This window comes from Ursus arctos, unplaced genomic scaffold (genome assembly GCF_023065955.2).
Source record: "Ursus arctos isolate Adak ecotype North America unplaced genomic scaffold, UrsArc2.0 scaffold_34, whole genome shotgun sequence".
NCBI classification, from domain to species: Eukaryota; Metazoa; Chordata; class Mammalia; order Carnivora; family Ursidae; genus Ursus; species Ursus arctos.
In genome coordinates this window covers 10,110,838-10,124,662 of record NW_026623030.1, presented here as the reverse complement: position 1 = coordinate 10,124,662, position 13,825 = coordinate 10,110,838, and the positions used below count along the sequence as shown (strand labels likewise).

At 39.5% G+C, this 13,825-nt stretch overlaps 1 protein-coding gene across 3 annotated transcripts in view; it reads left to right on the top strand.

The window, feature by feature from the left end:
- Nucleotides 1-13,825, top strand: part of TTC28 (tetratricopeptide repeat domain 28) — a 590,823-nt gene that overhangs the window by 189,733 nt on the left and 387,265 nt on the right. The gene's annotated exons all lie outside the window — the stretch shown is intronic.

Sequence of the window (13,825 nt, the reverse complement as noted above, 5' to 3'; positions counted from 1 at the left end):
GTAAGTGTCCTGGAGTGGGGACGGGGCCCTGATGCCCGACTCAGGGAAGGGTGACCAGGGGCTGTTGCCCTCAGGTCCCTCCATCCCTTCCATAGTTTGCTGGGCTGGCCGGACAGGCAGCTCTGTCCCTTTAGGGACTTGGCGCCAGTCCCTCAGGGACGAGTTACCAAGTCAAGTCTGCGTCCACTGCCCTCTTAAGTTTTTCCTTCTTCGTATGCCTGGACTCTCAGGGGTGACAGCTCAGAAACACCCTTTTGCTTTAGAAGCTCCGTGAAGCCAGCGACACGATTAGCTTTGCAGGACGCAGCCAAGAGCTGCCAGAGTCCAAGGGCTCGGTGGCGCCCTGTCTCTGGGGTGCCATTTGGGGCTGCCCTCCCGACACATTCCAGTGTCCCTGCAGGTGGGTGTTGTAGCACCTACTTCCCCAAGGGGTTAATAGGGTTGCGAGCCGCTGGCAGCTGCTTCCCAAGGGCCCCGCTGGGGGGCGAGCATCCCCAGCACAACCGCCCAGCAGCTGGTTCCCGGGCAGCCGGGCCGCGGGGCCTCCTGCCCCAGCGCCTGGGGCCGGGCCGGGCCTTCTGCCTGCGGGGCTCCCGGGCCGCCGCGTGGGCCGGCGCGAGTGCGCGCGCCGGCCATTGTGCACGGGTGTGTGTCTGTGCGTGTCAGCGTGCACGGGCGTGTGTGCATCGATCGTGGGGAAGAGGGGGAGGGGGCAGTTTGCTTTTTGCGAGATTATTTCCTAATATGGCTCCTTTGTTGAGAACTCAAGAAAAAAAAATCCAGTGGTTCTATCAAAATAAATTGCTATTGGTCCCAGAAATAACGTTTCTAAATGTGGAACTGGTCCCTACCCCAGGACGCTCAGGGAGAAAGACAGCTTTCTTTAAGTTGTTGGCAGCTGAAGGTTTGGCTAGGGCTCCCTTTTGCTAACTTGTCTGACTGGCGCTGTTAGGTGAACGCAGTGGTTCACTGCATAGCAGGACTCCCCCCCCCCCCCCCCCATACCTCATTTGGCCATGGTTTTTATTGACATTCTTCTGAAGGAAAACACAGCGAACTGGCTGTGCTGTGCCCCTCCCCAGCCTTGACCTGTCTCTGTTAGCAGCTGCCTGGTGTTCTACTTGAACTAGCTAAGCTGACTCTTTCTTTGTGGCATGATGTGTGATACCGTGTTTTACATCAGAGTTGAAATAGAAATCGTGTGAAATGATTCTCAGATATTGTGCATTTGTTATATTGCTAGAGAATCTAACAACCCTTGTATAGTATAGCCTGGTAAATTGAAAGGTTTTCTTTGATAACTAATTAATACAGTTTTGATCTCTGACACTAAGTCATTTGTTACCTCATCCTGAAGTCAGAATCTCTTTTCTATTAGTTCTCATCGTAGAGCTTCTTTCAGTGAGAGTGGTTTCATTTACTTTAGTTAAGAGATACATGTATCTCCCCCCTCCAATCCCCAACAAAAATTAGAGTCAGGTTGAGGAAAACCATAAAGAAACCATATAATTAAGCAATTTAAATAGATACTGTGTATTCCTAAAGTATTCCCCCCTTCCGTCTGTATTTGTAAATTGCGTATTTGTGAGTACTTTTAAGATGTCTGTGAACTATACATTCATAAATGTCTGTTTTTTCTATTTTACCCAATATGCAGTAACTCATGTGGTTATGTCTGTGGAAACCCCTCTGGGTACTGGTATTGCTTGAACCACGGAAGTATTATTCTTGGCAGTCAGGTGGATTTCTGGACTCTGGAAGATTCTGTTTCAAGTGTTAGGATTCACTCTGCAGTATTTACTCACTCTGTGATGCTTAAATTGCTATACCAGAAGGTTGTGTTTATTCACTGTATTCATAATCCCAAACCATCATGGTATAAAGATCCACATATAATTCTACAGAGTTCGTAGAAGATTAAAAAATAAGCTGAGCCATCAAATACTGTGTGATTATTTGATGGTGGCCTGAGAACAAGTCTTGCTTCTTCTCCATTGGAAATGGAAGCTTCCTTGGGTGATACTCAGTGTTGAAAACCGGTAGGGCACCAGTAAGTCTTTACAAAGATGAGGTGTATTTTCTTATTCTTTGAAGAATACTCTCGTGATCAGATCATTGCCATGGTTTCTGGCTGGGTCTGCTAACACATTTGTAGTGGAACAGTCACATGCCATGTGTTTTGCCAAACTGTTTCATAAAAATCATTTACACTACAGATGAAAAGTGATACTGCATTGATATGATTTTAACAAAGCCAGGAAGACCGTCTATAGAATGCTGGCTGCCCCAAACACCTTAGTCTATAGCTGGGCTTTATGACTAGGATTGGTCGGTAACTTGCTATCATAGGGTCCTGTTAGCCACCAGGGCTGGCTTTTATAAAACCTGGGCTAACTGTAGAGAATGACCATAGGTTCTAGGTTTCTTTGTTTCTGAGCATGCAGCTGGGGTGTGTGATGGATGGGGAGCTTCTTAGTTCTCTTTGCTTACTTGCTGAGTTAAACTAAATACTAAGATCAAGATATGTCCTCTGAAGTATTCAGTTAGTCTCCTAACTTTTCTCAAAGAAACCACCACAACATAATTAATCATGTTCCACCCTCAGAATTAGTGAGGAGCTTAGGACCCAGTCTTCCAAAGCCTCCCACCAAGAGCCCTATAATTACCCTAAAAGGTAAGGCTCTGTGCAATTGTGATTGCATCATGGTAAGAATGGCATTTAATATGCAAATAGCACTACCATTTTTTTTTAAAGATTTTATTTATTTATTCGACAGAGATAGGGACAGCCAGCGAGAGAGGGAACACAAGCAGGGGGAGTGGGAGAGGAAGAAGCAGGCTCACAATGGAGGAACCTGATGTGGGGCTCGATCCCACAACGCCGGGATCACGCCCTGAGCCGAAGGCAGACGCTTAACTGCTGTGCCACCCAGGTGCCCCAGCACTACCATTTTTAAAGCACCTGTGCTATGCCAGTAGGCATCTCTACTTGCTCTATATGCATCATTTAATTCTTATCCAGTGAGGTGGTAGGTGTTATAAGTTGCGTTATAAAGATAAGGAAACAGGTTTAGAGAGGTGAAGTGACTTACCCAGGGTCACACAGCATGGCAGGGTCAGAGCTAGGATCGGATTAGCCCTTGTTTACTTTTTTTTTTTTTTAAAGATTTTATTTATTTATTTGACAGAGAGAGAGACATCCAGCGAGAGAGGGAACACAAGCAGGGGGAGTGGGAGATGAAGAAGCAGGCTCTCAGCGGAGGAGCCTGATATGGGGCTCGATCCTAGGACTCCAGGATCAGGTCCTGAGCCGAAGGCAGACGCTTAACGACTGAGCCACCCAGGTGCCCCTAGCTGTTGTTTACTTCAAGATGTGTGTTTTTCACGACTGTACTTGGGAATTTAATCTAAGAAAGATAAAGCCTGACTGCTGAGGTGATCTCAGTATGTAAGAAGGTTTGCCATAGCTTTGTTCCCGCTTTTCTGGGTACCAGTAGCAAGATGTTGTTCTTTTCCCCTCTCCTTTTTCTTGAAGAAACACGATCATTTTATCTATCTCTAAATCCTTGGAGCATTTAGAATCTATGCTTTTTTAGGCTGATTGTCTTTTAAGTAGATAGCAGCCTTTTTAAAAAATCTCCTTTTGTATGTATACAGTCTGTCAATTACACTTCAGGCTCCTTGAGTTCAGGAACCATATCTCATACCACTTTTTTTGGTGCCAAGGATAATATAGTTGCTCATAACTTTTTTGAGAGAGAGAGAGAGGGAATTTTAAGCAGGCTCCACACCCAGCACGGAGCCCTAGGTGGGGCTCGATCTCATAACCCTGAGATCATGAGCTGAGCCGAAATCAAGAGTTGGACGTCCAACCGACTGAGCTATCCGGGCAACCCTTTCAATAAGTATTTGATGTAAAAGTAAATAAGAACTATTACTTTGTAAAACATGTATTTTTAGACTTTGTTATTCTAAGAGGTAGTTGGAAGTTTAAATGTAAAAAGATTCAAAATATTTCAATTGACTCAAAGATATTAGACTGTAGTGGATTATTAAAGAACACCAGAATATATTGGCACTGAATTCTGGTCTTTTGTAGAGAATATTAGGAAGGGGACAGCCATCCTTTCCACAGGATATCTATGGCAGTCATTGTTAAGACACACTACCAGAATCCATGGACCAGACCTCTGATTCAGTGTCATGATCCTTTTATTAATGTAACCTTATTGGCCTGGCAAAATATACTTTCCCCTGTTTACACATGAAGAGGCTATCATGTAGAACATTATTTTTATCTTGTCCTTGCAGAAATGATAGTAATTAAAATGCTCATCTCATAGAAACATGTTTGTTTACAATTCTGAAGTGATTTCTGCTCTTTAAAATCCAAGGATTAGTATCAGATAACACTGCGTAAATAAGACTGCAGTCAAAACCTGCAGGAGAGCTGCTGCTGATTGGATTTTTTCATTGCTTATCTGATGTTATTTTACTGTTCACACATAATAAAAGATCATTAATAGGAATATGTCACATAAACTACATTAATTATGTCATTTGAGAATCATATGATGTATTTATCTTGTTACACTTGTCACATTAATATAATGTGAATCTGGCTTCTTAAATGACTTCTCTGATGGAGCTTCATTTAAACAACTTGTTTGGAAGCTCACTTGTAAGGATTCCATCCTGTAAATTTGTGTCTTGGAATAGCTTATTACTTTTACAGAAGAGTGTATTTCAAATCCCCGTACTTTCTCTATTGTAAAATATTTTGTTTCTGAATTAGAAAGCTAAGTCTCAAATTTTAACTTTATCAAATTACGTACTTACCTGCCTGAATGCTATGCTGTGCTAGTTATTATGATACTATTAATTTTGGACCACAACTTCTATCATAGTATAAAATTAGACTTAAAAAATAATCAGACATTGTGGACAAAAGTAATTATAAAGAGAAGTCTCACAAATTTCACAATAAAAGTCTTTCTGCAGATCTGTTCCTGTATACCATTCCCAGATGAGTGCAACCTAGACCCGGGTTTTGGTTCTGGCACTTCCCATGACTTGTGTCCTTGGGCATGTCATTTAATCTTTCACATCTGACTCCCCACTGTTATAGGTTAGCACCTCATTATCACTTGCTGGATCTATTGCAAATGGCATCCTAATGATTTTTCTTTTTTTTGGTCTCTTTTTTTCCTCTGGTTTTCCTTCTTGTTCCTTTTAGAGTAATTGGTAACAACCCCCCCCCCCCCCCCCGCAACACACATCTGTTCACATTATTCACCTCCTTAAAACCCTGCTGTGTCTCCCCATTGTCTCATAGAGGTCTTCAAAGTGGGTAAGCACACCTTGGGTTAGGGGCTGTGCAAGAAAATGGCTGGGTTATGGGGAAAATATGAGAACTTCTGTTTTAATGTGTTTTTTAATTTAAAAGAATAAGAAATGAATTAAGTTTTACTGATCTCTCAGTATGACTTGCCACTCGTGCCCTCATTTGTTCAGAGGCCACGAGGGAGTCGTAGTGGTGCCCACTCATTGTTCATGTCAATCATTCGTTCACCTTCAGTGTGCTGTGGGGTACTGTAGTTTCCATCATAAAAGATCTTGCCTTCGGGGATTGATTTTATTAGAAGAGGAAGAAAAAAGAAAAATGTGGTGTAGATTGTACAGTGATGAAGAGGATGGGCTCTGCAGCGAGGCTGCCTGGGTTTGAATTTCAGCTCAGTGGCTTCGAAGCTGTGTAGTCATTACTTACTTCACGTGTCTCCTCTACTGAATGTGAATGGCAGCTAGCTCTTAGTGTGACTTAGAGGATACAGCGTAAATGTGTACAAGGAGTGCCTCACACATAAAATATGCTTACTACGTTTTCCCTGTTAGTCTGACCGTATCCTACAGTGAAGCTCTCCATGGCTCACCAGGCACCTGTGCTTTTGCATTTGCTCCTTTGCCTAGAATGCCTTCTCCTTGTACTCTCCTTAACTTGCCTTCCTTTTGCCACTGGTCATAACCTTAAGAGCTAACTCAGTCTTCTCCTTAGTGAATCTCTCTATCGTTGCTGGGCATACTTGGCTGCACCCTCTACTCGTATGGGCTTCAGTCATAGCCCTGTACTGTAATTGTCAGTGTCTGTCTCTACCAGTGTAAGGTTTTGAAGGCATAGGCACAGAGTAAGAATTGAATGAGTGAATCTTTGAAAAAAATGTAATGTGTTTATTGAACACGATCGTCAGTGATCTTCAACCAGTTGGCAAGATTCTCTGACTTGCCAGTTATTAGAGATGCCTAACTTGGAAGTTTATCTCTGCCCATTTCTCACCCTCTTAGAACACCATATGGACTATGAGTGAGGGTGATTCGTTAAAGGGGAGATCTTAACTATGCACCTATTAAAAATAAAATCCCAGTGATGAGGTAGTGGTTGCACAATATTGTGAATGTACTGAGTGTAACTGTATTGTATACTTTAAAATGGTTAGTTTTGTATGAACTTCTCCTCGATTGAAAAAAAGGGGGAAAAAGTTATCAGTTATTTGTAACACATCTCATGACTGATCACCTGACATCAGTACAGCAGCACTATGGTTGCAAACCCCTGGAGTAAATCTTTATTTCCTTTAGCCTGAAATATTTTTGATTCTGTAAGATTGGTAAGGAACGGTCATCTATAGAAAACTACTTCCAGGAACATTCGAGAAGGTGAATGGTTGATAGACTTGATAAGAAGTGAAGGAAGTCAGCGATGAGAAAATCTGATTTGGCACCTTTAGTGTTTAGGAGCTAGCCAGTAAACATTGCTGGTGTGAGAGGCTACAGAGTTTAATTGGCTCAACCTCAAAAAAGGGCGCCAGCAGCCACCTTCATTTTGCTAGTCAGTTACGGTGATGATATGCTGTGGAAAACACCGTGGAAGCAAGAGAAAACCTGAAGTCCCGGCTGGCCCTGTCAGCTTTCGCTTCCACAGTGAATTCATTAAATCATTAATAGCAATGTATGTCTCAGCTTTAAGACTTTGCTTTTGTTGATGTGTTAAACCATGGAGTTTTATTGAAAGCTATAAAAATTATATCATTTAACTGACATTTTCAGGATTTACACGAATCTTTTGTCCTCAACTTTCTTGTTAGTCTCCTTCCCGCATTTAGGTTTTTGTAGCTAAAAGGAGTATTCTTATTTGATTGAACCCTTTGTTATTTATTGTGTTGGAATGTTCTGTCTTCATTATTTTGAGTATTCTATGCTTTTAGCATGTATTTTCAGAGAAAAACCATAAAATCACGGCCTTTGGCTTATACCTTCTGTGTAATAAATTTAGCATTCTAGAAAAGGTACATGAAATAAGCTTGATGGCAATTGTCAAAGCTGCCCATCAGATTTTGCTGGTAGATGTCCCTCAGTTTGGATTATTAAAGGACTGAAATTTCTCCAGCTCATTTCTGATTATGTAAGTAAATGTCCATTCATGAATACACCCATATTACTAGCATTATTTAATTTGTGGGTGATAATATTTTGGATGTCAGGGGACTGAGACTTGTAGAAGCACAGATTTTGAGGCAATTCTGAGTTAGAGAGCAGTTAACATTTGGCATAGGGTCAAAGTGGAGTTGGGAGCCAGGAGGTCATTGTGGGAACTCATTGTGTTAGGATATGTACTCTCCCAACATACAGTATATATAGACTTGAACCTAGAAAGATAATAGCTGGGGGTAGGGGAGAAGAAACTTACAAGGAAACTTTGTTGCACACTCTGGGATTGTTGTATTCTATATTGGCATACCAACACTAACTAGAGTAGATACAGCTTTCTTTTCCATTGGCAAATGATTCCTCACTTTAGTTTGTCCAATGTAGGTATTTCTCATTTTAAGGAAAATCAAAGTACAACATTTTGAATCTGAAAGCAGACTGAACGCCAGCTTGTTTTATGTAACTAAAAGCCATGAGTCCCATTATATTTATCTGGATCACTACTTCACTGCTCTGACAAATAGTTGTTAAGTGTATTTTGTTTTTAATACTTATAAATGAACGTAACAAGTGTGCGTACACACATTTCAGGATTATGCTCAATTATGGTATCTATGAAAAACTAAAGTGCTCAAGCCCAGACCTATGAGATCTTTTTGGAGCTGTGTTTGTGGAGTTGAGATTGTCAGGCATAAATAAGATTGTTGTTTTTTAGGGGTAGAGAGAAGATGTCATAATGAGTGATTGTGGACTCATTTTCATTTTTTTTGGGCTTTGGGTCTTTATTACTTAATGATTAGCTTTTTTTCCAATAGAGGGTGGGCTTGAGAAAGAAAAGATAAAATGCAAACTATTTTGTTTTACTCTTAATTTTGGTGAAGATTTTAGGTTGAACTGTGTGAAATTGCTGATGTTTGACCATCTTTTACCTACAGAAATGGAAATTTATTATGGTTCAATTAATATTTGGGGGTTAGGAATGGTGGTGATAAATATTGAAATTAAGACTAAAATGTGTTGGGGATTAATTATGAATTAATTTCAGAGTCACTATGGTTCCTGTGAAAAATTGCTAGAATAATATTTAATTTATCTGTGGTGTTCTTGTGAATTTCTTGTTAACTCAAACTTAATTCATTAACTGCCAGCCCTTGTTAAATTTCAATCATTTTTTGATGTGACATTTTCTAAAATATATTACACATTTTCTGCCTTCTTAAACAGAAGGTACCAAGTGTGATTTAAACTTCTTTTGATTACTTAGGATATTATCGCAAGCATGAGTTATTTGGTTTGCTAGAGTATAGCAATACTACTGGAGCTTTTAAGGAATGTAGAATTATTTGTTCCTATACTGAATGACCCTAGATTGCTCTTTGTTTCTTTTAAAATACTTTTATGTCTTCTTTGGACAGTATTTTTCTTTCTTTCTATGTTGCCCAAAGTAATGCTGCTGTCATGTGCTTACCTCTTGCAGTTCTGTTGTGTGTATCTGTTTCCTGTCTGTGGTGGGTAGGAACCCAGCTAACTGAGTCTTAGCTTGTGATTAAGATGAAAGTAAGTACTTTGAATGAGCGTTTCTCTTATGAGTGTGTGAACTTTAGAGTATGAACCGTGGCTTTCTATTTTGACTGCATAGAGGTTTTTTTTTTTTTTTTTTTTCCCCCTTACTTTCTGTTTTAGGCTACGTTTTAAATAGTTGAAGTGGTTAAATCAGTGACCTTTTGGTAAGTGAGATATTTATTATGCTCTTGATTACCGAGAGATATATTTGAGGATGCACGGTCACAGGATTTGAAAACATTTGAATGATTTGATAAATACCACTATATAGTTTTTCTCTTCTCTGTCTTTGCTTTGGTGTCTCTGGCTTGGCATTTTTAAAAATAACTTGTTCAAATATATACACACAGTAAAAGACTATGACAGAAGGAACTAACAGTAGTAGTTTATGTGAAGGGTAGAATTGCATATCCTAGGGAGTGTATGTGGTTGTCTTTGAGAAGAAACGACCAAAGAATGTGGGATTTATTTAAATATTAATTAGTTACATTAATTAATGAAAACATTTTTATAGTGACACAAACATTACTTATTTTAAACAACTTTTTTTGTTTCAGCTTAGGCTCTTGCCAGACAGTATTTATGATACTGAGACTAAGACATTTTTAGAAATGAAAGGGCCTTTAAGAAGCTCTTACTGTTACAGATTAGGAAGCAGAGTACCAACCGGTAGGGTAAACTGGCACCCTCAGAATCATGTAGCTATTCTGAGGCGGGCTTAAACCTGGGTATTCCAAGGAGAGACCATATCCACTGGACTGGACTGTTTCTACTTCTCTAGGAATTTGGAATAGGGTTGGGCTTGTTTGTAAAAAAAAAAGACACTTACATAGAGGGTATAGTTCAAAGACACAAGAAATCTATTTGCTTTCAGATACGTCTTCTGTGACTTATTTTCCTAAAATTGTCCTTTGTGCTAATGCTTTAAAAATCCAGAGTAAAATGCAAATATGATAGTAGCATTTGTTTGCTGTTTGTTAGTTTTGCTGTTACTTAATAAGACATTCAGGAATGGGACTCTTTAAATACCCTCTTGTCATAGCTGGTAGGGAGGAGTTCATGAACCATGAGGACCTTCCTTAGTCACTGAGAGGCCTGGTTTGAGGTGGAGGATGGGGTCACTTTGATGGGGACCATAAGTAGCCAAGAAGCAGCATTAAGAGGGGTAGGAGTGCTGAAACACTGACTCCATCTTTGGCCCTCCTCTATCAGGAGCCCGTGCAGTGACCTGCCTCGTTGCTCCGTGTTCCAGGCCCCTGGAAGTTAATGTATGCGTTGACTGGAATGCAGGATGGCTTGTTCAGATCTTCCTTAAACTTGGCACATAGAGGCTCCACTTTAGATGACTCTGTGCACAGAGGCTCACTTTAGATAACTCTCCTGGGACCTCACCACTGTGCCCCTAACTTTATAAAAGCTATGGCTTGAGGTCCAAACAGGGCAGAGAATAGTGGTGGAGGATGGGGCAGAGAGTGGTTGTCTACTGCCTGGATCATCTATCTGCCAGATACCCCCTGTCGGTAGGTTGCCCTGAATAAAACTCTTTCTAAACATATGAGGTGGTTTGCTTTGGTTTTTGATCTTCAAGTGTTTTCTTGTTCTGGAGAATACTTTATTGACCCTCCTCCACCTTCTAACAAGGGGTCTGTGATTTGGGGGGACAGGAGAACCAATTGAGAGTGGAAATAGAGGATGTTGGTCACAAACTTCACATACTTCATAATTTCGAGGGAGGACCAGTTCTAGGTCAGAGTAGTTGATGCAAAAGGACAGAGTAAGGGAAACAAAATTAATGACTTATCAATAAAGATGAAATAACTTATCTGAAAAGTAAATGTTTTATGTAGGCTTACACAAATATGAAATAGACGTCACTGGTAAGTAAATCATATCAGGATGTACTTGTCTCTGTTCTAATTATTTCTGATGATAGCTGTGGTTCTTGAGAAATTTTAATGAACCATAGAAATGCTATCCCATTTATGGTGGTCACGAAACAAACAATTTAGAAGAACTGGGTTATTATGGAAACCAGTGTTTTCAGTAAATAACTGTAACTGTGGGTAAATTGTCTGTGTTAATTTGAACAGAACTCTTTTATTTTTTAAAGTGAAGACATAACAGATCTTTGCATTGCGTCATACTGACTTAAGAATGAATGAGAATGTAAAATTCCTAAAGCTAATTTTTAAATTATTAATTTATATAATTTAAATTATAAATCTGTAGACTATTCTGCTGACACTTAGAAGTTGATTAAAAGAGGATAAAAATGTGGAGAAAGTAACTCGATTTCTTCATCTCTTAAAAATTTAAACAGAAAAATTCTAACTTTATAAGAGATACCAGTTAAAGGAAAGATCTTCAATTATAGGTCATTGACTTTGTTATTACATATGCAAGTATGATCAATACTTATATTGACCAAATCAGAGAAGAGTAATCGGCACAGTAATCTCATCATGGATGAGTTGTAAACACTAATATAAAAATGTACAACTTTGGGTAAATAGAACCAGATATTTGTTCAGAGTTTAAAATGTCTGTAATTTCTTAATGGATTCTGTAGCGATTTTAGAGACTGTTTCAATGATATATGCTTTGAAATGAGAATAATTTTAAAAACCAAATTTCTTTTAAATGATCAAATGATTACACATTTACTAAAGGTGTTGGTGATGCAGATATGAATAAAATACATTTTCTCTGGAAGGGAGAAGGAGGCCAACACACAAATACCTGACGTGTGAGGTGGCGTGTGTTAAGTATCACCAGAGAGCGTCAATAAAAGGAGAGGTCACAGCTGAGTTGGTAAAAAACGGGGAAGGGTTTGGAGTTTGGAATAGGAATTCTAGACTGAGAGAGTCTGCCTGGTGGAGTGGTGTTTCAACTAGAGTTGGGGGGCCGAGTTTTACAGACGGAGATGAGGCCATTTCAGGCAGTGAGAATAATGGAGGGAAAGGCAAGCTCTTGAGCATGTTTTTACAACATAGTAAGGAATCCCAGTTTGGCTGGAGGATAAGCTTCAAATGCCAGCTGAAATCCGGACAGTAATTGGCCCCAAAGATGGTGAAATTAGGTTTTCACATGCTTATTCTCCTCCTAATGCTTGGTGAGTAACTGGTTTTTCTCACACGTTCTTATTAAAGGAAAATGAAAAACTGAGTAGGTTGCAAGTGATGGGATTTTATTTGGCTCTGCAAGGATTTTTATAAATACTATAGCAGCTGTTTATATGTTTTTCATGATTGCCTTATGCATATCAGAATGATTCTCTTCATTGTTTCTGTGTAAGTCCACATTTGACTCAAGTTTATCTTTGAATGTTTGCCATTCTCATTTTGTTTGTACTCCCCTGGGTAGTATTTGTTACCTGATGATAGGAATATCATAAATTTGGAATTCCAAGCACTTCCAACTTCAGAATGTCGTCTCTTTACTACACATATTATGTAGTACTGTTAAACAATCAGTTTGAGGTCTGTAGCACAATTCACAAAGCAACAATCTCTCCTGTATTTCCAAATAAAGTACTTGAAGGGAATGATATTTGCAGAATGTGCTATAGTGGTAAATTTAGAGAGTACAAGATAATTACTTGTAATTATGGCAATTTCTGTAAGGGAAATCATCTTAATTTGTTCCTACTAAGAAATAGAATTGCTCTACTCATAGCATTTGAATCTTTTTAGGAGATTAATGCTGTGTGCCTTCATTACTTTGAATGGACATTACAGCTTTTCACTACATCTGAAATTACCCCTTTAATTCACGCTTCTGTTTGAATTTCTGTTAAATGCAGTCTTCACTTTTAAAAAAATCATATTCCAGAGCTCTTGTTGGAGAGAACTTACAGGTCCATCCTAAGCAAATTGTAAAAGATTAGTACATCTCTACTAGGAGAATACACTCCCAAAGTAGCCGCAGTCTGGATGGTGAAAAGAGTCTTTAACTCATACTTGAAGCATTCACCTGTCATGTTATTCCCTGAAGATTTTAAAATTTAGATGGCCTTTAGGCTGATGGGTAATTACTGTGGCTTAAAAGGAATGCTGTGTCTCTGGGCATTTTTATGAAGACAGCATCCTGACTACTTTTTTATTTTTAAGTATTTAATTATACCGTCTGGGAAAGGTAACTTGTATGTAGTTAAGACAAGAAATTGGAGTGGGAAGAATGGGTTTATACTAGAATATAGTTAATTGGAAAGAATATTGAAATAGAAATGATGGACATATGTCTCCACAGGTGACAAAGGTACTAAGTATGGAAAGCTAACTCGTTGTTACGCTGAGATTGTCTACAAAAATAAGTGATTTCAATCTTGAGAGCTGGTGGGGTGGCTCAGACAATTCTGAGTTTTCAGTTAGCACCTGTTTCTTCACATTACACAGGAATTTGTTTTGGCTGCAGTGAGTTGAGACTGGTGACTTGGTGCTAAAATTTCTGTCTGTCTCCCCTGATGTCAGGTACAATACTCAGCAATCAGAAGCCACGCTTGAGTATAGCAGCAGCTTGTAGGTAGGATCAGGCAGAGCTAGTGAGAGGCAAAAGCCACGGGTGACTCAAGAGTTGTTCTTTGATTTTGGAATGTCCTACCCTTTCTACTGAGACCTAAGCTTGTAGTCAAACTTGGGTTAATTGATTGAATAATTATTTCAATATGCATTCGTTGAGGGCCCATTATGTGCCAGATGCTGGCTATTTATTTCATAATGAGGAGGAAAAATGAGTAATGCTTAATGGTAACTCCATTATCTCAAAATTTGGGATAGTTCAG